General features: G+C 35.2%; 1 pseudogene; it reads right to left on the bottom strand.

Annotated features, from left to right (window-relative positions):
• Nucleotides 1-1235: 1235 nt before the first annotated feature.
• LOC149241635 (F-box protein PP2-B11-like) overlaps nt 1236-27418 on the bottom strand; it is a 44633-nt pseudogene continuing 18450 nt past the window's right edge.

The following is a 27418-nucleotide window of genomic DNA, read 5'->3' as shown; positions in this document are numbered from 1 at the left end:
ATATTTAAAATATCAATAACTACTAGAAATCTAAATAATGGTAACACCAACAAAACAAACTTTATCCTTTCCTCAACTCATCTAGATAATCCTTTATAAAATCATAATCTGTAACAAAAACAACAAATCAAATATATATACTACAACAATAATACAACTATAATAACACACCATAAACTCAATATAAACATATTTTGCATTGATTATAACATAATAAACTTGAATAATTTTGCCTTTATAATTCAATAAAAATTATTTGTTAATAAAATGTAATATTTAAAATATCACTAACTTTTAAAAATCTAAAAATTTGAATACCAACCAAAAAAAACTTTATCCTCTTCTCAATTCATCTAGATAATTCTTTATAAAATCAAAATCTCTAACAAAAACAACAATTCAAAATATATATATATATATATATATATATATATAACAATAATACCACTATAATAACACAAATTACAAATTATTAAAGAATCATCAAAAAAAATAAAAAATAAAAAACCTCTAAACACATTATCCTCTCATAATATAATAAATATTAAATTAAGATAAATCCATACTGATTTAGGTTGAATCCTTACCAAATAAATGGTTAACAAGTGTTTCCAATAAAACTCGCACGAATTCAAACAGGTCACCAGCAGCTGCCCATTCTTTGAAAATCTCCGTGTTAAATTTAAGGCTGCAAATTCCATATTAAATAATTAGTATCATGAACTGGTTTTTGATTTATTGGATCGAGTTCTTGCGATTCCATTGAATTTTTCTCGATTTGTATTTCATTTGGTGGTGTCATGGTTTGATTGAATATCGGCACCACCCCACCCATATTCAAAATTTCAAAAAATAAAAAATAAATAAACGGTTTTGCAAATTTCTTGTATTCGACGGACAAATCATTAATTTTCTCACAAAATTCCATCCCTTGGCCAACAAATCATTAATTTTCTCACAAAATTCCATCCCTTGATACTGGCCAAGTACCAAGTATCAAATGAAAAATCAAACTGATGACAAAGATCTGAACAAACCTGATGGTTTTGAGGCCATCGCCCAAAAAGAATTGTCATTAACACTTTAAGATAATGAAGCTAAGTACCAAGTATCAAATGAAAAATCAAATTGATGACAAAGATCTGAACAAACCTGATGGTTTTGATGCCATCGCCAAAAAAAAAATCTCATTAACACTTTAAGATAATGAAACTAAAGAGACTGAAACTCTGGCATTAAACACCAACACTACTATTTACCGGTTCAATCCTGACTCCATCTAAAAATAGCCCAGATTTCTGATTTTTCGACTCCACTTCTCTCATACTAACTTTAAACTGCATGTCAGAAGGACCATCTTCTCCTTCACTTGTTTTCACCATGAATTCGCCTGCCACTACTTCTATCCATTCACCATCATCATAAAAAAATATAATCAACACCATAATCATAATCATAATTATCATCGGAATGTTCTTTCTTCTTCACTTGGATTCTTATGAGCCTTTTTCCTTTTCATGAATACGCAGCTCGATTCCCTTTCCTGTCCATCTGGTCCTGGAACTGAAAACATAATTGGTAGTGCACTCCAGCCATAGGAATGCTTTGCAAATTTAAGCACAAAAACCACTTTGTACTCGGTATCCACAGGCAAAAGCCTGCAGTCGAATCGGCCAGAGACATCGAACCACCAAACCATCATTAACTCTGCAAGTACCCTGAATCTGAACCCACAACAAAAGCATGAACAACTTTCAGGTTAAACATACAATTTAATTCTAATTCTAATTAGAGCAACTATGAAATATATATCACAAAATACATCTCGCATTCGTTAGAAATTGTAATTATTCTAGCATGTCAAAGTAATTGTGATTATTCTAGCATGCCAGAGTAATAGTTATTTCATTTATATTTCAATGTTATTATTTTTATTTTGAAACATGAATAACTTTCATGTTAAACATACAATTTAATTAAATATACAATTGAATTAGAGCAACTATGAAATATATATCCCAAAATACATTTCACATTCGTTAGAAATTGTAATTATTCTAGCATGTCAGAGTAATAGTTATTTCATTTATATTTCAATGTTATTATTTTTATTTTGAAAGATTGTTTAGTTTTTTTACAAAATGTATCTAGAATTTTGTCAAATGCAAAGTGTCAAATTGTTGGCTGATTTTGAATTAGAAATATCACGAGGATTCTGCAACATGCACAGCACGACAGAAAGACTTTAAGCGTTGTAGTGGGATATTGAAATTTTTGTTCTACCTCTTAATGCTTTTGGATAGTAAATGTTTCATGGGACTTTTGGAATTAATTTTGATGCAACTGATTTTGGGAAAATATATTTTTCATGTAAATGTTTGATGTAAGTTAATTCAATAGAAAACATATTAAATGTCAATAGGGTTTTGTAGTTCTGGTTTCATTGTGTTTGTCTTCTATCATTTTTCTTCCAGTGAAAACCAAGATAAAAATCAACTATGAAGTTAATGTTTACAGTTCAAGCAATTCATTTTCTTGGTTTTTCTAATTAATCCCATAATATATACTATTTGCAAATTATATTTTATTATAAAAGTTTTATTTTACAAGTGCACGACGACCTTAGTGATTCTCACAAAGGAGCTTAAGATTGAATTCCTTCGATCATATGGCTTACTTAACCCTTTGTTGGTAAACGTATTTCCATTGATATCATAGTGATTCTCACAAACGAGCTTAAGATTGAATGCCTTCGATCATATGGCTTACTTAACCCTTTTTTGGTAAATGTATTTCCATTGATATCATAACAGATCATGTGGTATGAGACATAGATTTTATAAATTGATGATAATTATACTTTTCTTTAAAGTTTGAGTTCCATAATGATGCATTAATATATGTTTTTTCCACATGAGATTTTAAGATTGTATAAGACTAAGTATAAAGACTACAATCTCACATTCAAAAGTATAAAACTAAGTTTAAAACTAACCATAACTTTAGGGCAAGTACATATCCTCCCTGGAGCATATCAAATATTACATCCCTACTCTTTGTAGTTTAATTACATCTCCTATACAATACATACAATCATCGCATATTCCCTAAGCCTAGACACAGAAGGGAAAACAAACCTTTTTTTTCAATCGAATAAATTACGCATAAAGCAACTCTGAGGCTTACATAGTTTTGCATAGGGAATTAAGAAAGCGAAATGATTATATAGATACTTGAGCCAAGTGAAGAGTTTTATTGTCTCCTGTATCCATTAAACGTTGAGGAGTTTTGCTTCCAAGTCCAATTTGACATTCAATAGGATGACCTACCTATTAATTTATATATGACCTAGACATATGTTGGTGGTTAGATTCTGATGCTTTTCCTTGCTTTGATTTCAGGACTGTGAGGAAGTTGCACTTCCTCCCATGGACAAAAAAATGGTCGTTTCTTCTTAGATTTCCAGAAGATTTTGAATATGTCCATGCATCCACCGAAACTAAGCTAGGTTACACTTGTAGAGGCAAAGTTGGTTTGAGATGACTTGAATTTGATAGATTGCACATTTATGAATATATGTGTATCATCTAAGCCTCAAGGTTATAACTAGTACGAAGGTATTTGACACTATCCAACAGAGACTGCTAAATTAATTCTAGAAGAACCAACCCTATATGGGTTGGAGTGTAGAACCAAAGTTAAATTTACAGTAACAAATAAATACTAACCAACACTAGCAACTGTATGTCAAACTACAAGACTTAAAGATATTGTATATAACCCTAGTCGGTCAACAAAAATCATGTAGTAGTTCATGAGTACCTAGTAAAAACCATATCCATACTAAAACTAAGAAAGTTTCAACCAACAGGGTTCCTCCAATGCATCTTGAAGGAAATCCCTAAAAAACACTAGGTCGAGAAAAGGAAGACTCTCAAATATTGTGCACCTTTCTTAGGAAATAGAAGCTGAGAGAAACCCCTTCAAACTTTTCCAGTAATCCTTCCATCAAATTGTAATTGCATATTGCTTGGCTTCAACGATTCCAACAACCCATGCAATAAGAAATGCATGCATCCACGAAGCACCGCTTTGCTTATAATAGATGGAGTGGTGATGAATAACATGTACAATAAATATTTAATGACAATTTGAGGCGCTCATCCATGAAACCTTGCCCGTATTCCTCCATGTTACAATCCTAGATGGAGTGGCAAAGTAATAAAGCATAAAACATAATATTTAGTGACATGGTGATGAATAACAAGTACAATAAATATTTAATGACAATGTGAAACGATCAACCAAGAAACCTTGCTCTTATTCCTCCACATTTCCATATATTACTCCATGTTTTAGCATGCAAAACGTGGCAAAATGAACCATAATAGGTACAATAAATATTAGTATTGAAAATAGGTACAATAAAATAACCACCTTGCCACTCAAAGCATAAGGATTTCATAAATTTAATTTCAAAAAATATGTATTACATTTGTTATTTTCTCTCAAAATGATCTGTTTTTTATAAATTTATATATTTCCTTTCATTCAATAAGCACTAACAATCTATTACCAAAATTCTTTATATATTTTAGATTACAAAATCATTTTATATAATTATTTGAACTAATCCCTAGCTTTTTAAACTTTACACAATGAGAAAAGGATATATGTACACCAAATCAAGCCCTAGAGTGATGACCTTATGAAAAGGGATCTGAGATATCATATAGAACATATGCATAAACAATTGATTAAAATATTAGTTGAATCATCACAATTGTTATAATAATAAATCAAAAATAAAAATAAAAACATATATATGGGTAACTAACATGTTAATGTAAATGATGAACAGATTAAGAACTTTTATTATTATATGAAAATATATGAAATATATAAGGTCTTATATCATATATGAAATTGATGGATAGGTTAATGAAACTCACAGACACCTGTTATTTGGAATTGGACACATGTTATCAATGTTTTGAAATGGATAATCATCTTATTTTGAAATACACCTTTCCACTACTATGACAAGTGTATGTGTAAGGTTTTGTAATCCTCCTATTCTTGTTATGGTAGGTGTGTGTAATGTTTTGTAGTCTTCCCATTCTCGTTAATCTTGATAGGTGTCAATTAACAAATAGCATGATAAACTTTTAATCAACCTTTGTAAAATTTAAATTCAAACAAGGTTAATCATGTGATTTATATATACATGGAAGTTAGTGGTCTGAATTCCATACATTGATATTGTGGAAACAACAAGAATATACTGGCATCTTTAAATTTAAACTCTCCAATGAATTTTTTTAATTAGTAAAATTATTAAAGTTCCCAATTCCAATAGGGGGGACAACCACATTTACCAATAGGGGGGACAACCACATTTACCAATGTGGTTGATATACTTCGATAAGTGTACATGAAGCATATATACAACCAAATTTTTCAATGTGATTGATATACGCTAATAGGATTATATCAACCACATTAATAATTATTATGTGTATTTTTTTAAAAAACAACAACTTATGATTATTAATAACTATATAAATAATAACAACCATATTCTTATATATTTATATATATTATTATATGATTATTATATTAATATTAATATAAAATTATAAGAATACTAATAACAATTATATAGTATTATTATTATTTTTGTAAACATTGTAGAGCTCTCTATATTTACTCTTTTAAGAAAATTTTACAAACATGTTCCCCTGCTAGTCACCTGCCCGAAGGAAACCAAGTGACCACTAGTCAGCATTATACCCACTCCAAAATTTGAATAAGTTCATCAAAAACCACCTGCTTCTCGAGATCATATCCTTATTGTCTTTAAATAGCATAACAAAATTACTTATTTTCTGCATCTAAAAGCATTCAAAGACAAAACACAGATTTCAAACCAAGAACTAATCCTCATCAGAGGATGCTATCTATATTGAAGCCTTCGCATAAGAACTTGGCACCTTCACCCCAGGGCTTGGAAACTCGCGTCCCTGTGACAGTTTCCACTTTATCTCTGATAGAGTCTTCTCAATCCGACCCAATGCAAGATTATTCCTGTAGGTTTGGATCTATATTGTCGCAAGGTTTTTCAATATTTCTGCCCAGACGGGATCTGGCTCCTTGCTCGTTTCCTACTTGTCCAGAACTTCCCCTTCCATGTGTTCCTGGTGAAGAGTCATGGCTCAAGATACGACGTGTTTCATGATCCAATATTATTGCAGAGTCTTTTTGAAAAGCGATTGTCTGCTGTTTGTAGATCCCGGGTCCTGTAGTATTCCTTCCCATTCATCCATGGGTATGTCTCTACACCTGAGGTTATTTCTCAAATCTCTCTTCCAACTCCAGATTTGATCTCTAACCTCCTTCGGGTTGCCCTCCATGTATGAGTCTATGATTTTCTTCATTTTCTCTCCATCAGGCATCCTGCCCCTTTTCTTCCCTACGCTTCTGGTGCCTGCTTCTTTTTTAACCGTCCTCTTGCTGTGCCTGGGAGCCATTCTTCTTTTCTTCTGATTCTTAGCTCTCTTTGCCTGTAGCTTTTCGTTCTGGTTTGCAGTTGCACCCTATTCTAGGGCAAGACCTATCACAGAATAAGCACAATTGTCAGTGTTATAAATTATGTTTGCATTTTTATCCAGGGAATTTCTACCCCCCTCTTCTTGATCCCACTCCTACATTTTCCCACCCTCTAAAATTCTTCCCTCTAGTTTCCTTCCCTTTTAGGCAATACTATGGCCTCTCTGATACTTTTGGTTTCGGGGTACCCTTGTTTACCCCGACTTGTGCTATGCATGCTAAAATCCCTTTCCTGAGTCGTGTGCTTAGTATTTCTCAAGAGTTCACTCCTCACGCTAATAGGGTTACATGCCCCTTTCCCAGTTTTGGTTTTCTTAGTACTATTAGTCAGATTATGGTTGTTTGTAGTTTCGCCCCTCACTATGAGGTGCCACTCATTCCTCCCTCATTTTTTGGTTTTCCCATCCCCTCTGTCATTGTTCAACATGACATGCAAACTTCCTAGATTGTTATTTACCAGGACGTCAATTCTACTGTGGGGGTCTAGTGAATTTGGGCTCTTCGAGCCTCTCCCTCACCTTACCCTTATTTTTATCTTTCTTTCCAGCCTTGGCCCCCAAGGACTCTTTACCGTAAAATTCTTTCTTATCTCTACAATTTCTACCGTAATTTCTATTATCAACCCTAATCTACATAACATTCTTCATCCCTACTCTATGTTTCAGGCTGGTTATTTATTCATAGGGTGGGAGAGGGAGTGGCACATACCCTTTTACCATCCTTCGCTTTGATGCCACCTTCGAATCCTGCTTACTGTCTGCTCTTTCGATCTCACCACCTTTCTCCTTACTCATCTGCATGCCAAGTGCCTATTTTACCTTTTCCTTAGGCTTTATCCCTTTGTCATTTTCCCTTTGTAATTTTACCACCAACTGTCCTCCCTTCCCTCCTTCCTTGGCACACCTCCCTTCCCACCTACCTTGGGATGCTACCCACCTGTCATGTCTGTCGTCCTTCATTTATTACTTTCCTCTCTCGGCTACTCTTGCCATCCGATTTCTCACTCCACTCTGCCACTTAGTGCTGGTTTGCTGCCGATCCTCCAACTTGCTGTCCTGCCCTCTCCTCTTCCATTCCTTTCCATCTCTGTCCCCAATCTCTCCGAGCCTATCCTTCTTTGGCCCCCCTCCGTCATCCTACTCAGCTTCGTCCTTGTGTCTGTCCTTTGTTGTTCCATTTCTGACCTATTCTGTCCCGCTTGCATCTGCCCTTGTCCTTCGTCACTCCCATCAACTCTGGCGAATTCTCTAGATGATATCTTTGGCGTCTGTCTTTTTCTACTACCTGAATCAGTTGTCGCATTTCCTCTTTCTGGCAAACCTCTTCCACGCTCACATCCAATTGTTGCTCTCTGTTCCAGCATCCCCAGTTCATGAGGAGGTCTACCAGAGCATTTCCTTTTCACTTCACATGGGACGGTGTGGTGTATGCTACCTTCCTCAATTGTTGGCTTATTTCGGTTATTACCCATGCCGTCCACCAACTTTTACTCAGTTTTTTGGCTGGTACTCCTTGCTGGAGTTGTTTAATTGTTTCTATCACTAGCATCGAGTCGCCTTTAATCTGCAGGCTTTGGTATCCTTCCCTGGCTGCTATTTCTAATCCCCTGTTCAAATGCATGGAATTCTACCTCGTTGTTGGTGGCGATTCCATAGTCCATTACATAGACCCATTTGATCTCCCCTCCATCATCTCTGAATATCCCTCCTATTCCAGCCTCCCCTATGTTTCCTTTTGTCGCGCCATCAAAGTTTAGCTCAGTGAATCCCTGTGGCGGGTTCCTATAGCATTCTTCGGCTCTTGAATTCCCAACCTTGTGTTCCCTTTCTGTCATGTTTGTGTTTTTTACTTTGATTTGTAGGCAGTTCATAATGCAGGTCTCCGTTGCTTCCTTCTTCCAGTCTTCCTTGTTCCAGTTTTCAAGGATTACTGTTTCTCTTATGTTTTTCATGGTTTGGCTCCATATTTCCTCTTTGCCTTTTTCATCTTCCCTGAATATCACCTGGTTTCTTGCCTTCCATAGGTTCCATAGGAGGAAACCGATGGATAGATTCGAAGCTCGATTCAATATTGTGTTGCAGTATGGCTTGCTGCTCCATTTCTCTATTGTTGTTCTTATGCTACCTGTGTTCTTGTCATGAATCTCAAAGAGCTGATGGTGGTTTTGCCACAGGTTGTTGCTAACGCTACAGGAATTTGCAACATGCTCCATGGTTTCTTTTTGGTTCTGGCACAGGGCGCAGTGCGAGGGTCCATGCGTCCCCTTTCTTCTCAGTTGTTCCTAGGTTAAGGCACGCCCGTGCAGCAATATGCAGGTAAAAAGCGCCACTTTTGGCCACGTTTTTAACTGCCATATTCTATCCCATTTTTTGTGTCTAGTTTTCTGGTTCTTCCAACCTTTATATGATATCCTTCTAAGATAGTAAACATACCTTTTATTTGTTTACCCCATCTTATTATATCTGGTCCTTCTTTGATTGCAATTTTTCTTGTTTCCATTTCATTTTGGTAATTTATCTATTGTTCTATTTCTGGTGCTTCGTGCCAGTCATTCTTCATTTTCCATTTTCTCCAGTAGTTGTCCTGTTCCAGTAACCAGTAATTTCTGACTGCATCTTCCTCCATTTTGGTGGTGTACTGTTGAATGTCTTGGAGTTGAGGTTCCTGATTGAGGGTTCCTCTCTGTTGCCACGCCTCCTGCCAAAAGTTTACTTTGTCACCTTCCCTAATTTCCCAGAAACTATGCTCTCTTATCAGGTCGTTGTTTAGACTTGCAAGGTTCCAGATGGATGAACCTTTCTTTTCTGATTGATTTCAGAGTTTGCCTTCAGGTGACCTTGCCATTTCGTATTTCTTTTCCCATAATGATTTCCATAGATCTTCCCCTCCTTGAATCCCCCTCCACCATAATTTTGCACCCATGACTTGGTTTAATATGTAAGGGTCTCTTAGACCTAAGCCCCCTTCTGTGATAGATTTGCTTAGCCATGTCCAAGAGAGCAAATCCCACTTTTTTGTTTTGCTTGTTCCTTGCCATAGAATTTTTTTGAAAATTTCCACCATTTTCTGACATATGGTTTTAGGAATTGCTTGACTCGCCATTTGATAAATTGGTATAGCTTGGAGTTTAGACTTTAGGAGGATGAGGTGACTCGATATATTTAGTGTTCTAAACATCCAATTGTCCATTCTTTTTCAAATTTTTCCTATCAAGCCTTTCCAATTCTATATTCTATTTTACTTGTCGTTGAACTGTACTCCTAGGTATTTAGTTGGGAGCTTTCCAATTCTGAACCCCATTGTTCTGGATAAGAATGCTTGAGCCAACATTGGGGTATTAAAGAACAATATTTCTATTTTTTCCTTATTTACCTCTGTTCTTGATGCGTTTGTGAATTCTTCAAGGATTTCGACTAGTTTCTTTGCTTCCTTAAGATTCGCTTGAATATACATCATTACGTCATCTACAAATTCTTGATGTGTAATGGTTAATTCTTCCCCCCATAATCTGAGACCTTTAATTTCTCCAATTCCTACTCTTGCTTTTATTAATCTGCCTAAACCATCCACTGCTATTATAAATAGGAATGATGACAGTGGGTCTCCCTGTCTGAGCCCACGGGATGGCTTGAAGGTTTCTGTTGGTGTTCCATTCAGCAGTATGGACATGCTTGAAGTGGATATCATTGAAATTATCTATTCAGTCCATCTGTCATCAAACCCATATGCTTTTAGGATTATTCGGAGGTATTCCTGGCAGAGTTTGTCGTAGGCTTTTGCTAAGTCGATTTTGATCATCATTCCTTTGTTTCTCAAATTCTTCAATGGAATGTATCACCTCTTGAGTGAGTATGATCCCATCCACTATCTGTCTCCGTTTCACAAACCCTGTTTGTTCTTTTGCTATCAGTTCCGGAAGTATTGGTTGTAATCTTTTTACCATGATGGTGGCTAGAATTTTATAAATTATATTGCAAAGGGCTACTGATCTAAAGCCATGAGGTTCATCAGCCTTTTCTACCTTTGGTATTAATGCTAGAAAAGTTTCATTCCATGTTGGGTGTATTCTTTTATTACATATTGATTCTTCCACTGCATTTACAATGTCTTGTTTCATAAAGCTCCATGTTGCTTGGAAGAACTCTGTTGTAAATCCATCTAAGCCTGGGGCTTTATTCCTGGCCATAGTCTTCACTATATCCTCTACCTCTTTCTCAGCGATTACCCTTAGGAGGGCCATGTTTTGCTCCATGTTTACCTTTTTAGGAATGTGTTGACTTATTTTTCTTATCTCCTCTTCTCTATTGCTTTGTGTCTCTGTCAATATGCCTTCGAAGTGTTGTATCAATAGTTTTTCTATTTCCTCTTTCTGAGTTTACTTTCGCCTTGGGTATTTTTTAGGGAGAAAATTCTATTCTGCTACCTGTGTTGCTGCATGGCTCTGTGGAAGAATTTTGTGTTCCTTTCCCCCTCTTTCAGCCATTGTACTCTTGTCTCCATAGAATTTCCTCCTGTTTTCTTCTTTCCTCCAATCTGGTTAGCACCCCTCCTTCCTACGCTAGCTCCTCTGTTCTCCCTTCTTCTATTATTTTTTGTTATATCCTTTTCATGTATGTTTGCAGTTTTTCTTAGTCCTTTTGAATGTTACCAAATTCTTCTCTGTTCCATTTCTTAATTTTTCCTTTTAACTCCTTTAATCTTAATTGGAGTGTGTGTATCTTGTTCTTTCCTTTTATTTACTCTTCACTACTCTGCCACCAGTTTTCCATTTTTTCTATGAGGGTTGGGTCTCGCAGCCAAAAGGCTTCAAACCTAAATGGTCTATTCTGGTTTTGTTTATTCATGGCAATTTCAAGTTTTGTCGGCCAGTGGTATAATCCATGGCATGGTAAGATAGTTGCTTCATAGGATATATCTTTCCCAAGAAAGTGTTTCATTGCTATGAACCTATCCAATCTGAAGGCTATATGCCTGCTACCTCCTCTTCTATTATTCCAAGTATATTTTCCATCAATGGTGTTTATATCAATCATTTTTAGGGATACCTAGGTTTCCCTAAATCTTTCCATGTCTTCATCCTCCCGTTGCAGTCCTCCCTTCTTTTCCTCGGTAGAGGTGATCATATTTAAATCTCCCGCTATCACCCATAGTTTTTCTGTGTGCAATTTTCCTAACCATTGCAGATGTGTTAGGAAGGCCTTTCTTTCCACCGGTATACGAGGCCCATAAACCGTCGATACTAAGAACTACTCTTTATGTCCTATCATTCTAAATCTCCCTGAGAGGATCCTCTTAATTCCTATCCAATGGTCTACAATAACTTCTGTAGGGTTCCACAAGATTGCAATACCCCCTACACTCCCTTTTGCATCAAGCGTCATGCATTCATAAGTGGGCTTGATTTTTTAAGAATCTCCTCCATCCCCCCCCCCCCCCCCCCCCCCCATTATTTTTGTTTCTTGAAGCAACATGATTTTGGGTTTTTCACCTTTAATCCTTTTTGCCAAGTACCTTTGCTTACCCTTGTTGTTAAGCCCCCTAATATTCCATGATGTAATTTTCATTGAGAAGGTGGGGTGGTTTGGTGAAAGACCGCTGAGAGTAGTACTACTCTTCCTGTATTAACTAGCATTTCTCCCATTACTTGTATTGACTCCTGGAGATTCTTTCTTCCTCTTTTTTTCCCTCCTCTTCCTTTACTTTGTTGCTCTTGGCTGTTGTCAAGTTGTATTCCTAACTACTCATTCATTCCTATGGTTCCTTGCTCCTATTTTTATTTATATTTTTGGAATATTTCCTTGTATAATTTTTTATCCTCTTCTAGGATAAACTTCTCATCCATATTCCTCCACTTGTCCAGTAGTTTCCTCAGAATTTATTCTTCTATTGTTGGGTCTTCCCCTTTACTGATATCTATTTTAATTACTTAATTTTCCTATTTATCCTCCTTTTATTTTCTTCCCTTTTCCCCTATTTCTCTTTGGGTTTTCTATTTAGTGTTGTTTGTTTCTTGATTTATTCTGCCTTCCTGTTCTTTTTCCTCTTGGTAGTCCATGACTCAGGTTTCTTCGTCTTCTTCTTCTACCTGCAGGATTTCAAACGTGTTCACCTCATTTGCTTTAGCTGGTTGTTCTTTTCTTCCTTCCTTAGGGGTTTCCTTTGTAGGTCTTTTCCTAGTTTTGATCTCTTCAAGTCCTTCATTGTCTTCTGTGTTTTTCCTCTGTTTCTTAGTCTTTCTTTCTTCCTCCTTGGCATTTAAGGGGCATTCCTTGTAAAGGTGCCCATATTCATGGCATTTTATGCATCTAAACATTATGTGTTCGTAATCCAAAGCCTGTTATCACACCTCTTCGTGGTATTCTAGTTCTACTGCTCCTAGTATGCAGTTCACAATGTTCATGTATACGCAGATTCTTGCATAGGAGGTATATATTTCTTTCTTAGTTGATTCCACTATTTAACAAAGCTACCTATGGTGTTCCCAATTCCTTCCAGGATCTTTGGGTCCCAAAAATCCATGGGTAGTCCAAACAGTCTAACCCATATGGGCGCTGCAAGGAATTTCTCTTTATCTGGGTTGTAGCATTCCTCCTAATACCTCATAAATAAACCTGCATTACTATAGAAATATGGGCCATTTTCAAATACGTTTTCTTTGTCTTGCAGGTTTGAGAAGATTACCATAAAGAATCTGTGTGCACCTAGCTTCAGCTCTATGTGACCACGTGGCTGCCATTTCTGCTAGATCCATCTTGTCAGGTCTTTCTCAAATGGCTAGACACCAATAAACTTGCATATTAATGCATGGTCTTTCATGTAACTTTGGTAACCCTTGAGTTTGTTCATAAGGATAACAAATCTCAGTCTTTCTATTGCACATGGCAGGCATTTTCCTTTGCTCCTTGCCCACCATCTTGCTCCAAGGACTGGTTCTGGTGTCCTTTCCTCATCCTCTAGTTTGCTATTACTTGTTCCCTCGCCCGCTGTTACATCTCTGTAGGAGGGGATCTCTCCCCTCCTGGCCTCCTCTCTCCTTTTTGTGCCTCCTATCCGCTTTTGTTTTCCATGCCTATCTGCTTGTTTTTGAGGTTTTCTGCACGGCCTACCTCATGGCCACGAGGTCATTAGGGTTGCAGAGCTCCAAGAATCCCTCATCCGATTTTTTCACTTTATATAATTATATTGTATTATTATTATAATAATATAATATATTTATTATTATATTATTATAATAATAATATTATAATTATAATTATGAAAATAATATTAATCATAATAATAACTAGCTCAAATAAGAAAACTAATATAGTGAAGATTAGAACGAACTCTCATGGGCTCCATAGTGAAATAGGTCGTTGGGCAGTTCCTAAAACACCATGGATGGAAAGTATCTACCATCTTTGTGAGAATAGGAACATCAAGGATGAAAACCACTTCCTCTTAGAGTGCCCTGCATACAACCACATTAGATCTCAGTTTCATCATCTTTGTTGCAATACTGAACTTCCTAGCCTTTTACGATGTCAAAATTATAGTGAGCTCGGGAGGCTTCTCTTTAAGCTCTTTGAGCATAGGAATACAATCTTAAATCAAACTAAATAATTTGTTTCTTTAGGTCTGATAGACCAAAGTTTGGTCTCAGTGGACGTTAACCATCATCATCATCAATAATATAATTATATAATTATTATTATATTATAATAATAATAATAATAATAATAACAATTTTGTTGAATTATTATTATAATAATATAATATATTTATTATAATATTATTATAATAATAATATTAACTCATAATAGTAATATTAATTAATAATAATAATAACAGATAATAATATTATATTATATAATAATATAACAATATAATTCTTTTTTTGTTTTTTGTTCCCTTTTCTATTTATATTTCCTGAAAATAAGTATATCTTTAACAAAAATTGCAGGTGGCTTCAACCTACTCACAAGAAACCAGGTTTGTTGGCCACCTATCTGCATCGAATGATATCCAAAATTTAAAAAGAGTTTTCATTACCATTTGAGCTATGTTGACAACTTTATCTACTATAAACTTCATATTAAAATAGTAAATGCTAAACCGTCATATAAACAAAATTCTACTTAAAGACCTGCTTCATTCATCTGATGAGTCCATCAGGGCTGGGGCTTTCATGCTAGAGCCCGGGATTTCGCTTCTTTTCATATCCGAAATTCTCTATTCAATCCTATTTACTGTGAGGTTATTTTGGTACAGTTGCATTGGACAGATTGGATCTCCCTTTGCAAATCCTTCTTGCTTGGCTCAGCTGATCTGGCATCCTTTGGTTCTTGTCTGTCCTTATAAGTTGTCATTGCTCAGGCCAAGATATTCTTCATGACCCAGTACTATTTATTTATTTGACAAAACAACGTTTGAAATCCTATGGTATTCTCGAAGTCTTTAACCATTGTTTCCCATTCCTCTACCTTGATATCTTGATTTACTATATTGTGGTTTCGCTCTCTCTCCCATTCAGAAATTATTGCTTTCACCTCCAGTGGTATTCCTACCACGTATGCATTGATCAGGTTCTGCATACTCTCCTTCTTGGTCTTCCTTCCACTTTTACTTGGTCCTCTGTTGGAAGTTGCTACTAATCCTTTCGTCTTTTTTCCGACCTTTCCCATTCTTATGTTTCCTCTCTTTCCCGCTTCGTCACCTTCCTTTTCCATCCCACTATCCTTCTGGCTTACTTCCTCCTCTTCCAGACGGCACACCTATTCCTAGGTTGGAGCACAAGATGAGTTCTGAGACTCTGGAATTCTCTGCACTCTACTTGTTATATTACCTAAAACAGAAACCAGGGAAATATCCTTATAAGTCAATATCAATTTAAACAGAGTAAACACATGCTTCCCCCCTCCTGAGTGGGGCTTCTCTGGCATGAGATTTTCCCATCACTCCCATCCTTGAGATTTATAATAGCCTCATTAATGCCCAGGTTCCCCCCTCCCTCCTCAGAGAAATTGAGGCTTTTGACCTCCTCATCATTCCAATGGTTCCCCATTAAATTTTGAATAACCCAGTTTCCTAGTGCCTGAGGGGTTTCTCTGCTTCTCCTCTCGACTGTAATTGCTTACCTCCCATGAGTGTCACCACCCCAATGGATGAGGGGATGCTTCTTAGAATGGATAATTGTAAATGCATCCATACCCTCGGTCCCGTTAGAGGGGCAAGACAGGTATTTTCTCATTGTTATATCCCCACCCCGATTTCTACCCCAATTACTGCCTTTCATCCCATGGCCTTCGACAAGGTCTAGGCTCAGCTCAGGTTGGAGAATAAGTAGCCTTGCCGCTAGATCAAATAAGGCATATGACCCTCCACACCTAACTATGACTCCTTCCTTCCCAGGCCACAGACTCCACCATAACAGTTTGATAAGTTTGATTCTACCACCATTGTGGAAATGTCAAAGCACATCCTAGTGGGCCACAATACCTTGAGACCTATCTACCCTAAGACCAATACCAGTGTTCCCAAACCCTCTTCCCCCAGTGGCATTCCAGAAGAATTCTCTTTAGGTTAATAGGTTAGAACCCCAAGAGCAACAGAAGGTCTCTACTATGTCTGCTTCTGAGGGTATCATTTCCATTAACCAGCATTCCTCTTTTAAAATCATATTTTCCAAAGAGTTGAGAATGGGAGCGAGAGAACATACTAGTTCTTGCAGACAAAAATTGGTTTCAGCTTGACGTCCTCCAGCCCACCACTTCCACCACCTTCAGCATCACGTCCTGACTTCTCACTCTGCATGCTAATGCCTCCTAGCCTAATTGTCCTACATTTTAGTTTCCCTAGCTAGCTGCCCCGCCTGTCTTGCGAACAACTCCACGTGCCTTCATTCTCCTTTCACCACCCATTCCCTCATTTTATTTTCTCGAGATGGGTTTCCCCTGACATCTCCATAATTTCCCTTCATAACTCCTCTCTTACTGTTGGCTGCTCCATCCACATTGCCATTTGCCAACTGTCATTTCCTACCCACTACCACACTTGACACCTGGCCTCCTTCTCTCCCCTCGGCCCTCATCTACATCTGCCTCTACCCTGCACTGCCTACTGCCCCACTACCCTTCACCTACTCTCATGGCCTCATGACGTCCACTTCTCCCTTTTCCCTTCGAGCCAACTGGGTGAATGATCCCCCCTTGACCCCCATGTCCTATGTCCCTCCTCACCTTCCTTTAATGCATCCTACTTTCACATATCGATCGTGCCCCGATCGAGGGTCATAATATAATTATTATTATAATGATAATAATAATAATAATAATAATAATAATAATAATAATAATAATAATTGTTATTATTATTATTATTATATATTATAATTATTAATATATTATAATAATAATAATAACAATTATATTGTATTATTATTATAATAATATCATATTATTATTACCCAAGGGATTATGAACCCCATAGAATAATATTAAACAAAAGGCCTAATATCATAAACCAAAGGTATACAAACCCTAAGATAAATATTAAAATTACTAAAATAAACATGGTTAAATTAATAAAGCCTAAGAATTAATATTTTAAAATCAAGGGAATAATAAACCAAAGGAATTATTAATATTATAAGCACAAGTAACTAATAAACCCAACCGTTTAATATTATAAACCCAAGGAATTAGTGAACCCAAGGGATAATTATTAAAAACCTAAGGGATCAAGAAGTGCAAGGGGTCGATATTACAAACACAAGAGATTATTAAATTTGACCATGATTGATATTATAAACCCAAGTTAGTAATAAACCCAAAGGATTAATACTAAAACCCCAAGGGATTATGAACCCAAGGAAATAATATTAAACCCAAGGCACTAATACTATAAACCCAACATTGGTAAACACTAATATAAATATTAGAAACACTAAAATAAACATAGTTTATTTTCATGGTGAGGCAATCCTTGTCAAAATGCGACATTCAACCATGGTTGATCATGGTTGGCTATGATTTACAATGGTTGGCTATTATTGACAATGGTTGATCATGATTGATATTATGAACATAAGGGAATAATAAACCCAAGGGATTTATATTATAAACACAAAGGAATAATAAACTCGAGGGATTAATACTAAAACCCCAAAGGATTATGAACCCAAGGGAATAATATTAAACCCAAGGGACTAATATTATAAACCCAATGTATATAAAACATAAGATAAATATTAGAAACACTAAAATAAACATGTTTGACCATAGTTTATTTTCATATTGAGACAATCCTTATCACAATTCCATGCTCGACCATGGTTGACTTCATAATAAACCATGGTTGACCGTGGAATAATAAACCCAAGCGGTTCATATTATAAACCCAAAGGAACAATAAACCCAATGGATTAATACTAAAACCCCAAGGGATTATCAACCTAAGGGAATAATATTAAACCCAAGGGGCTAATATTATTAACCCAAGGTATATAAACCCAAAGTGGAGACAATTTGTTTCATAATGTGCGATCAGACCATGATTGACCACAATTGACCATGGTTGGTTATGGTTGACCTTGATTGATATTATAAACAAAGTTGATAATAAACCCAACAGAATAATATTAAACCCAAGGGACTAATATTAAAAACCCAACATTGGTAAAACCAAATATAAATATTACAAACACTAAAATAAACATGCTTTATTTTCATGGTGAGACAATCTTTGTCACAATTCGACATTCAACCATGGTTGACCATGGTTGGCTATGATTGATAATGGTTTACCATCATTGATATTATAAATTTAAGGGAATAATAAACCCAAGGGAATGATATTATAAACCAAAAGTTATAATAAAACCAAAGGATTAATACTAAAAGCCCAAGGAATTATGAACCCAAAGGAATAATATTAAACCCAAAGGACTAATATTATAAACCCAACATTGGTTAACCCAAATATAAATTCTACAAATGCTAAAATAAACATGTTTTATTTTCATGATGAGACAATCCTTGTCACAATGCGACATTCAAACATCGTTAACCATGGTTGGCTATGATTGACAATAGTTTACCATAATTGATATTATAAATCTAAGGGAATAATAAACCCAAGGGATTGATATTATACACCCAAAGGAATAATAAACCCGAGGGATTATGAACCCAAGGGAATAATATTAAACCCAAGGGACTAATATTATAAACCCAACATTGGTAAACCCAAATATAAATATTAAAAACACTACAATAAACATGGTTTATGTTCATGGTGAGACAATCCTTGTCAAAATGCAACATTCAACCATGGTTGACCATGGTTGGCTATGATTGACAATGGTTGACCATGATTGATATTAGAAACCTAAGGGAATAATAAACCAAGGGATTGATATCAGAAACCCAAAGGAAAAATAAACCCAACAGATTACTACTAAAACCCCAAGAGATTATGAACCCAAGGGAATAATATTAAACCTAAGGGACTAATATTATAATCCCAACGTATATAAACCCTAAGATAGATATAATAAACACTAAAATAAATGTGATTGACCATCATTGATTTTCATATTGAGACCATCCTTATCACAATTCCATGTTGGACCATGCTTGACATGATAATAAACCATGGTTAACTCAGGAATAATAAACCCAAGCAATTGATATTATAAACCCAAATAACAATGAACCCAAGGGATTAATACTAAAACCCCAAGGGATTATGAACCTAAGGGAATAATATTAAACAAAAGGGACTAATATTATAAGCTTAGGGTATACAAACCCTAAGATAAATATTAAAAATACTAAAAAACATGGTTCATCAATAAACCCTAAGAATTAATATTTTAAACTCAAATGATTAATAAACCAAAGCGATTATTAATATTATAAACCCAAGGAAAAATAAACCCAAGGGATCAATACAAAAACCTGAAGGGATTATGAACGTAAGGGAATAATATTAAAGACAAGGGACTAATATTAAACACAAGGTATATAAACCCTAAGTGGAGACAATTTTTTTCATAATGTAAGATTGGACCATGATTGACCATGGTTGGTTATAGTTGAACATGATTGATATTATAAACCCAAGTTAATAATAAACCCAAGGGATTAATATTATGAACCCAAGGGAAACATACACCCAAGGGAATAATATTAAACAGAAGGGAATAATATTAAACCCAAGGGAATAATACTAAAACCCCAAGGGAATAATATTTAACCCAAGGGCCTAATATTTTTTACCCAACACTGGTAAACCCAAATATAAATACTACAAACACTAAAATAAACATGGTTTATTTTCATGGTGAGACAATCCTTGTCACAATGCAACATTCAACCATGGTTGGCTATGACTAACAATGGTTGACCATGATTGATACTATAAACCTAAGTGAATAATAAACCCAAGGGATTGATACTATAAAACCAAAGGGATAATAAACCTAAGGGATTAATATTAAAACCCCAGGGGATTATGAACCCAAGGGAATAATATTAAACCCAAAGGAGTAATATTATAAACATAACATTGGTAAACGCAAATATAAATATTACAAAAACTAAAATAAACATGGTTTATTTTCATGGTGAGACAATCCTGTCACAATGTGACATTCAACCGTGGTTGACCATGGTTGGCTATGATTGAAAATGGCTAACCATGTTTGATATTATAAACCTAAGGGAATAATAAACCCAAGGGATTGATATCAGAAACCCAAAGGAATAATAAACCCAAGGGATTAATACTAAAACCCCAAGGGATTATGAACCTAAGGGAATAATATTAAACCCAAGGGACTAATATTATAAACCCAATGTATATAAACCCTAAGATAAATATTATAAACACTAAAATAAACATGATCAACCATCGTTGATTTTCATATTGAGACAATCCTTATCACAATTCCATGTTGGACCATGGTTGGCATCATAATAAACCATGGTTGACTCGGGAATAATAAACCCAAGTGATTGATATTATAAACACAAAGGAACAATAAACCTAAGGGATTAATACTAAAACCCTAAGGGATTATGAACCTAAGGGAATAATATTAAACAAAAGGGACTAATATTATAAACCCAAGGTATACAAACCCTAAGATAAATATTAAAAATACTAAAATAAACATGGTTGAATTAATAAACCCTAAGAATTAATATTTTAAACTCAAGGGATTAATAAACCAAATGGATTATTAATATTATAAACCCAAGGAACTAATAAACCCAACCACTTAATATTCAAAACCTAATGAATTAGTGAACCCAAGGGATAAATATTAAAAACCTAAGGGATCATGAAGTGCGAGGGATCGATATTAAAAACACAAGAGATTAATAAAGTTGACCATGATTGATATTATAAACCCAACCTAATAATAAACCCAAGGGATTAATCCTAAAACCCCAAGGGATTATGAACCCAAGGGAATAATATAAAAACCAAGAGACTAATATTATAAACCCAACATTGGTAAACCCTAATATAGATATTACAAACTCTAAAATAAACATGGTTTATTTTCATGGTGAGACAATCCTTGTCTCAATGCGACATTCAACCATGGTTGAACATGGTTGGCTATGATTGATAATTGTTGACCATGATTGATATTGTAAACCTAAGGGAATAATAAACCCAAGGGATTGATAATATAAACCTAAAGGAATAATAAACCCAAGGGATTAACACTAAAACCCCAAGATATTATGAACCCAAGGGACTAATATTATAAAACCAACTTATATAAACCTTAAGAGAAATATTATAAACACTAAAATAAAACTGATTGACCATCATTTTTTTAATATTGAGACAATCCTTATCACAATTTCATGTTGGACCATGGTTGACATCATAATAAACCATCATTGACTGAGGAATAATAAACCCAAGTGATTGATATTATAAACCCAAAGGATCAACAATAAACCCAAGGGATTAATACTAAAACCCCAAGGGATTATGAGCATAAGGGAATAATATTAAACCCAAGGGACAAATATTAAACCCAAGGGACTAATATTATAAACTCAAGCTATATAAACCCTAAGTGGAGACAATTTTTGTCATAATGCGACATGGGACCATGATTGACCATAGTTGACCATGGTTGGTTATGGTTGACCATGTTTGACCATGATTGATAGTATAAACCCAAGTAATAATAAACCCAAGGGATTGATATTATGAACCCAAAGGCTAGATATTAAAAACCTAAGGGATCAAGAAACGCAAAGGATCAATATTACAAACACAAGAGATTAATAAATCCTAGAAAGTAATATTCTGAAAACAAAGGTTCGATAAACTTGCATGATTATTCATATTATAAACCAAAGCGATCAATAATCCTTAGAGATTTCTAGTATTATAAACTCAAAGAATAAATAAACCTCAAGGGGTAAAATTTATAAACCTAATGGATTAAACCCTTAATATTGGGGTTTAATAAACCGAAGGGATTATTATTATTATAAATCCAAGGGATTATTAATATTATAAATACAAGGGATGAATAAACCCAATGCATTATTAATATTATAAACCCAAGGTTATGGTTGACCATGGTTGACCATGATTGATAGTATAAATTGATGCAGGAGCATGAGGCTTGAGGACAAAAGGCTTCGAATTTACCAAAAATACAAAAAAGTTTACAAGCAAAGGAGTGGGATCCTTTAGCTATCAATTTACAAAGTTTTATAGATAGGATTTGAGCTAAAAATTAGGGATTGGAGTGATTTTGTAATTAATTCAAGTAGTTCAGACTTAGTTGATATTCTTGAGGAGAATATGAAGCGGATTAGGTATTTTCTAAGATTAGAAAAATTCAATATATTAATCGAAGATCTGATTGTTAGAATGAAATGGCATTTATGTGAGTTCTGAAGTAGTTTAAAAGGATTTTGATTGATTTGGCTTGATTAAGCCGTATAAGATTAAGTTACAGAAATTGTATCTCTATGTATTTGTGTATAATTGGTCAATCCCGGAGGTGATGTATTCCTTCGAAATATCTCTGAGTTCTGTTGATTTACAGTTTGGCTTTTGAATAAGAGTATGCAAAATCTGTATTGTATCACACAATCTTGCGCTTTCCATGTTTTGAAATAATTTGGTTTTATTCTAAAAACATTGGGGAATATGGTTTGAGACAAGTTAAATGTAGCGAAGGTGTTAAGTTTGGCAGAACAAAGAAAAGAAAACCTGATAAAATCGTGTTAACCCAAAGGAGTCTAGAATCGTCTGATCTACAGATCAAATAGATCTAATGGACATCACGCATCAATAAGCTCGTGTGCTAGTCAAGGAAGAAAAATGGTTTTACTTGTGTAGCTGTTTATCGGGTGGAGAAAAAGTGGTAAGTTGTATTTTGAAATTCTAAGCGATTCCATTTATTGATCGACACGTAGCACTCAGGTAGAGAGAGAAAACCACTTTATCAAGTGGGTAAACATCATGCAAGATCTCTGTCTTATATCACTCTTAATCGTCGGATCAAGTGAGTTTTGATCAACGGTGGAGGATTGTTGATTATTTTTGTTGATCGGGTGAACCAACAACTGTCGAATTGAAAGGTAAGATCAATGACGAAGAGTTAGTGTGATAATGTTGTGGGAAAAAGCGGACATGATAAGGAATTATCCAAAAATTTAAATTCCTTTGGATTCTGTGGCAATTGGAAGGTTGTCATATTGCAGCTAAATTTAGCAGAATAGCCAAGTTTAGAGTTAGATGACTCATACTCCAAAGGAAATCCAAGAAGAAGTTCCACCTGAACTTGTAGAAATCATTTCTAGATTTGAACAATTATCCATTACACCTACACCCAGAGCATCATTTATGGTATTAGAGCAGCCTACTGACACTGAACAGAATCTCAAGGATAAGAAAAACAAATCCAACATGGCTTTCAAAGTTGGAGGAAGAGGTGGTGGTCAAAGAAGAGGAAGACCCAATGGAATTTTTGAAGTGTTGGAAGCTATGCAATAGATGCAAGCTAGATTGGAAGTAATGGAAATGGGAAGAGATGTAGATGATGGAGATGTCAATGAACCTGAAGCTGAAGTTGTAGAAGAAGAAAAAACTACAGTTGTAACTTTTGAAATGAGATTATTTAAGTAAGTATTGAGATCCACATCCAAGCCTAGACTTGAAGTTTCAATCTACACAGGGAGCTTAAGCCCTGAGGAATTGATAAACTGGATAAATGATATGGAGAAATTCTTCAATTATGGAGAAATAGAAGAAGGAAAGAAGGCGAAGTTTGTTGTCACAAAACTGAAATGACATGCAACACTTTGGTGGGATGGAGTGCAGGCAGAAAAAAGAAGACTTGGCAAACAACCAATTAATAATTGGAACAGGATGGTGGAAAAACTGAAAAGTAAGCTTTTGCCAAGTGATTATCAACAAACATTATTTAAACAGATGCAGAATCTTAGACAAAGGTCTATGACAGTAAAGAATACATAGAGGAATTCTACAAAGTGAGCATAAGAGCAGGACAAATCCAAGATACAGATGAGAAGGTTGCAAGATATGTGAATGGTCTCAGAATGGAGATCCAAGATGAGATAAGTGTACTGTCTCCTAAAATAGTAGAAGAGGCTTATTAGATGGTATTGAAGGCTGAAGAAAAACTCATGAGGAAGCAGTCTGCTAGAGATAGGGGTACTTTCCAAGGAAGGGGAAGTCAAGGTGGTAGAGGAAGATCTACAACACCTAGAGATGGAGCTAGCAGTAGTTCAAGTCAGCATGAATCCACAGGAGGTGATGCAAGTGGCAGAGGGAGTTCTTCCAAAGGAAGGGAAGGCAGAGGTAGAGGAAGAGAAATCAAATGTTATAGATGTAACAAGCTGGGACACAAAGCTTATGAGTGCCTAGAAAATATAGGAATGAATCAGAGGAATGCAATTGTTGCAAAAACTAAAGAGGAATCAACAAAGATAATAGAAGAAGAGAATATACTAGAGAAAGGGGAATCTTTGGTAGTCAACAAAATTTTGTTAAAACCAGATAAGGAAATTGTTGAACCAGCACAGAGAAAAACCTTTTTCAGGACTGTGTGTAAGGTTTAAGGGAATTGTTGTTAGATGATAATAGACAGTGGTAGTATAGATAATTTGGTCTCCACAGAAGTGGTGGAGAAGTTGAAGTTGAAAACAAAGAAACATATAACACCTTACAAGGTGTCATGGCTTCAAAAGGGATATCAGTTGGCAGTGAATGAGAAATGTGAAGTGGAGTTGTAGTTGGGTAAATATGAAGACAAAATCCTATGTGATGCGATGCCTATGGATGTGTGTCATATATTTTTTAGTAGACCTTGGTAGTCTGACAGAGGAGCTATGCATGATGGAAAGAAGAACACATACAAATTTAGCAAAGATTGTGTCAATCATACATTGTTGCCAATAGAAGAAGAGGATACATCAAAGAAACCTAATCCAAAGACCCTTTTGCTGAGTGGAAAGGAGTACTTGCAGCATATGGAAGAAGATGAGGTAAGTTTTGCATTGGTTTGCAAACCCAAGGTAATAATTACTTCCACAAAAGTTTCTGATTTACCAATTGAAATTCAAGAGATGCTGGACATTTATTGTGATATCATTGTAGATGATTTTCGTGGTGAGTTACCACCCATTAGAAAAAATAGTCATCACATAGATTTGATTCCAGGAGCAAATCTGCCTAATAAAGTAGCTTACAAGATGACTCCCATAGAGAATGAAGAGATCGGGAAACAGGTTCAGGAACTGTTAGAGAAGGGACTGATTAGAGAGAGTTTGAGTCCTTGTGCAGTACCAATAGTGTTGAGCCCAAAGAAAGATGGAGGCTAGAGAACATGCACTGATTCAAGAGTAATCAATAAGATAACAATCAGGTACAAATTTCCTTTACCTAGAATTGAAGATTTGATGGATTGTTTGAGTGGAGCTAGATATTTTACAAACTCAGATTTAAAAAGTGGTTATCATCAAATCAGAATTAGAGAGGGAGATGAGTGGAAAACTGCTTTTAAGACAAATGAAGGATTGTATGAATGGATGGTAATGCCTTTTGGATTTTCGAATGCCCCTAGTACATTTATGAGGCTCATGAATGAAGTTTTGAGAGAATTTATTGGAAAATTCGTAATAATATATTTGGATGATACATTAGTTTACGACAGATCAAAAGAGGAACATGTGAGACATCTAAATTATGTCTTACATAGGCTACAACAAGAGAAGTTACTGTTAAATTTAAAGAAATGCTCATTCATGAAGGAGGAGTTGGTATATTTTGGCTTTGTTGTTTCTGTTGAGGGGTTAAAGATGGATCCAGAGAAGATCAAGGCTATCATGGAGTGGCCTTCACCAAAAGGTGTCTTTGAGGTAATAATTTTTCACGGTCTTGCTAGTTTTTATAGGAAATTCATAAGGAATTTTAGTAAGATCAATGCTTCAATTATTGACACAATAAATAAGGGTAGAAAACCATTTAAATGGACTGTTGAAGCAGAAAATAACTTCAGTTGTTGAAGAGAAATATTACTAAGAAGCCTATTTTGATTTTGCCTAATTTTAATAAACCTTTTCAAGTGAAGTGTTATGCCAGTGGACAAGCCATTGGAGCTATTTTGAGTCAGGAGGACAGGCCTATATCTTATTTTAGTGAAAATCTGAATGAGTCAAAGAAGAAATATTCTTCTTATGATAAGGAGTTTTATGCAGTGGTGTAGACTTTGAAGAAGTGGAGACATTACTTGATGTCCAAGGAGTTCATACTATATTTAGATAACCATGCATTATAGTATATTATGCAACTTCCAAAGCTTAACCAGAGGCATGCAAAATGGGTAGAATACCTTCAAAGTTTTAATTTTGTGTTAAAATATATAACTTGTCAATCAAACAAAGTAGCAGATGCCTTAAGTAGAAAAAACATTTTAATTCAAGAAAGTCAAATTCATGTGTTGGGTTTTGATTTTCTTAAAGAGTTATATGAGAAAGATCTAGATTTTAAAGAGGCATTTAAAGCTTGTAGAAATCCTGTTATGTTAGACAGAAGCAAGTGGCTGGATTATTTCCTGCAATAGGGACTGTTGTTTAAAAGAAATCAGTTGTGCATACCAAATTTTTCTATGAGAGAAAATTTTATCAAGGAGAAACATAGTGGTGGACTGGGAGGACATTTTGGTGTAGACAAGACTTATGAGCAGTTGAACTGGTTATATTTTTGACCAAAGTTGAGAGCTGAAGTGGAAAAGTATGTAAAAAATTGTAAACTCTGTCAGTATGCAAAGGGAAGGAGCCAAAAAACAGGTTTGTATGTTCCATTACCTATTCCAGATAGGCCTTGGGATATGGTAAGTATGGACTTTGTTTTGGGTTTACCGAAAACTCAAAGGGGACATGATTCAATTTATGTAGTAATTAACAGATTTTCAAAAATGGCACATTTTATTCCATGTTATAAAACCAGTGATGCTACTCACATTGTTTATATGTTTTTTAACAAGATTGTAAGATTACATGGGTTACCTAAGAGAACTGTTTCAGACAGAGACACCAGATTTCTTGGACATTTCTAGACGACATTGTGGAAGAAGCTTGGAACAAAACTGAGTTTAAGTTCTGCTTATCATCCTTAGACTGATGGACAGACTGAAGTTGTAAAAAGAAGATTGGGTAATATTCTAAGAGTCTTGCAGGTGAACATCCAAACAGCCGGATCAAGTCTTGGCATAGGCAGAATATGCTTATAATGATTCTCCTAATAGGTGTACAAG

The sequence above is a fragment of the Pinus tabuliformis genome, chromosome 8 (genome assembly GCF_031772625.1).
Source record: "Pinus tabuliformis cultivar Carrire ecotype Pingquan chromosome 8, CPIR1, whole genome shotgun sequence".
Taxonomy (NCBI): Eukaryota; Viridiplantae; Streptophyta; class Pinopsida; order Pinales; family Pinaceae; genus Pinus; species Pinus tabuliformis.
The sequence above is the reverse complement of the archived record's forward strand: the minus strand, read 5'-3'. Positions and strand labels throughout refer to the sequence as shown.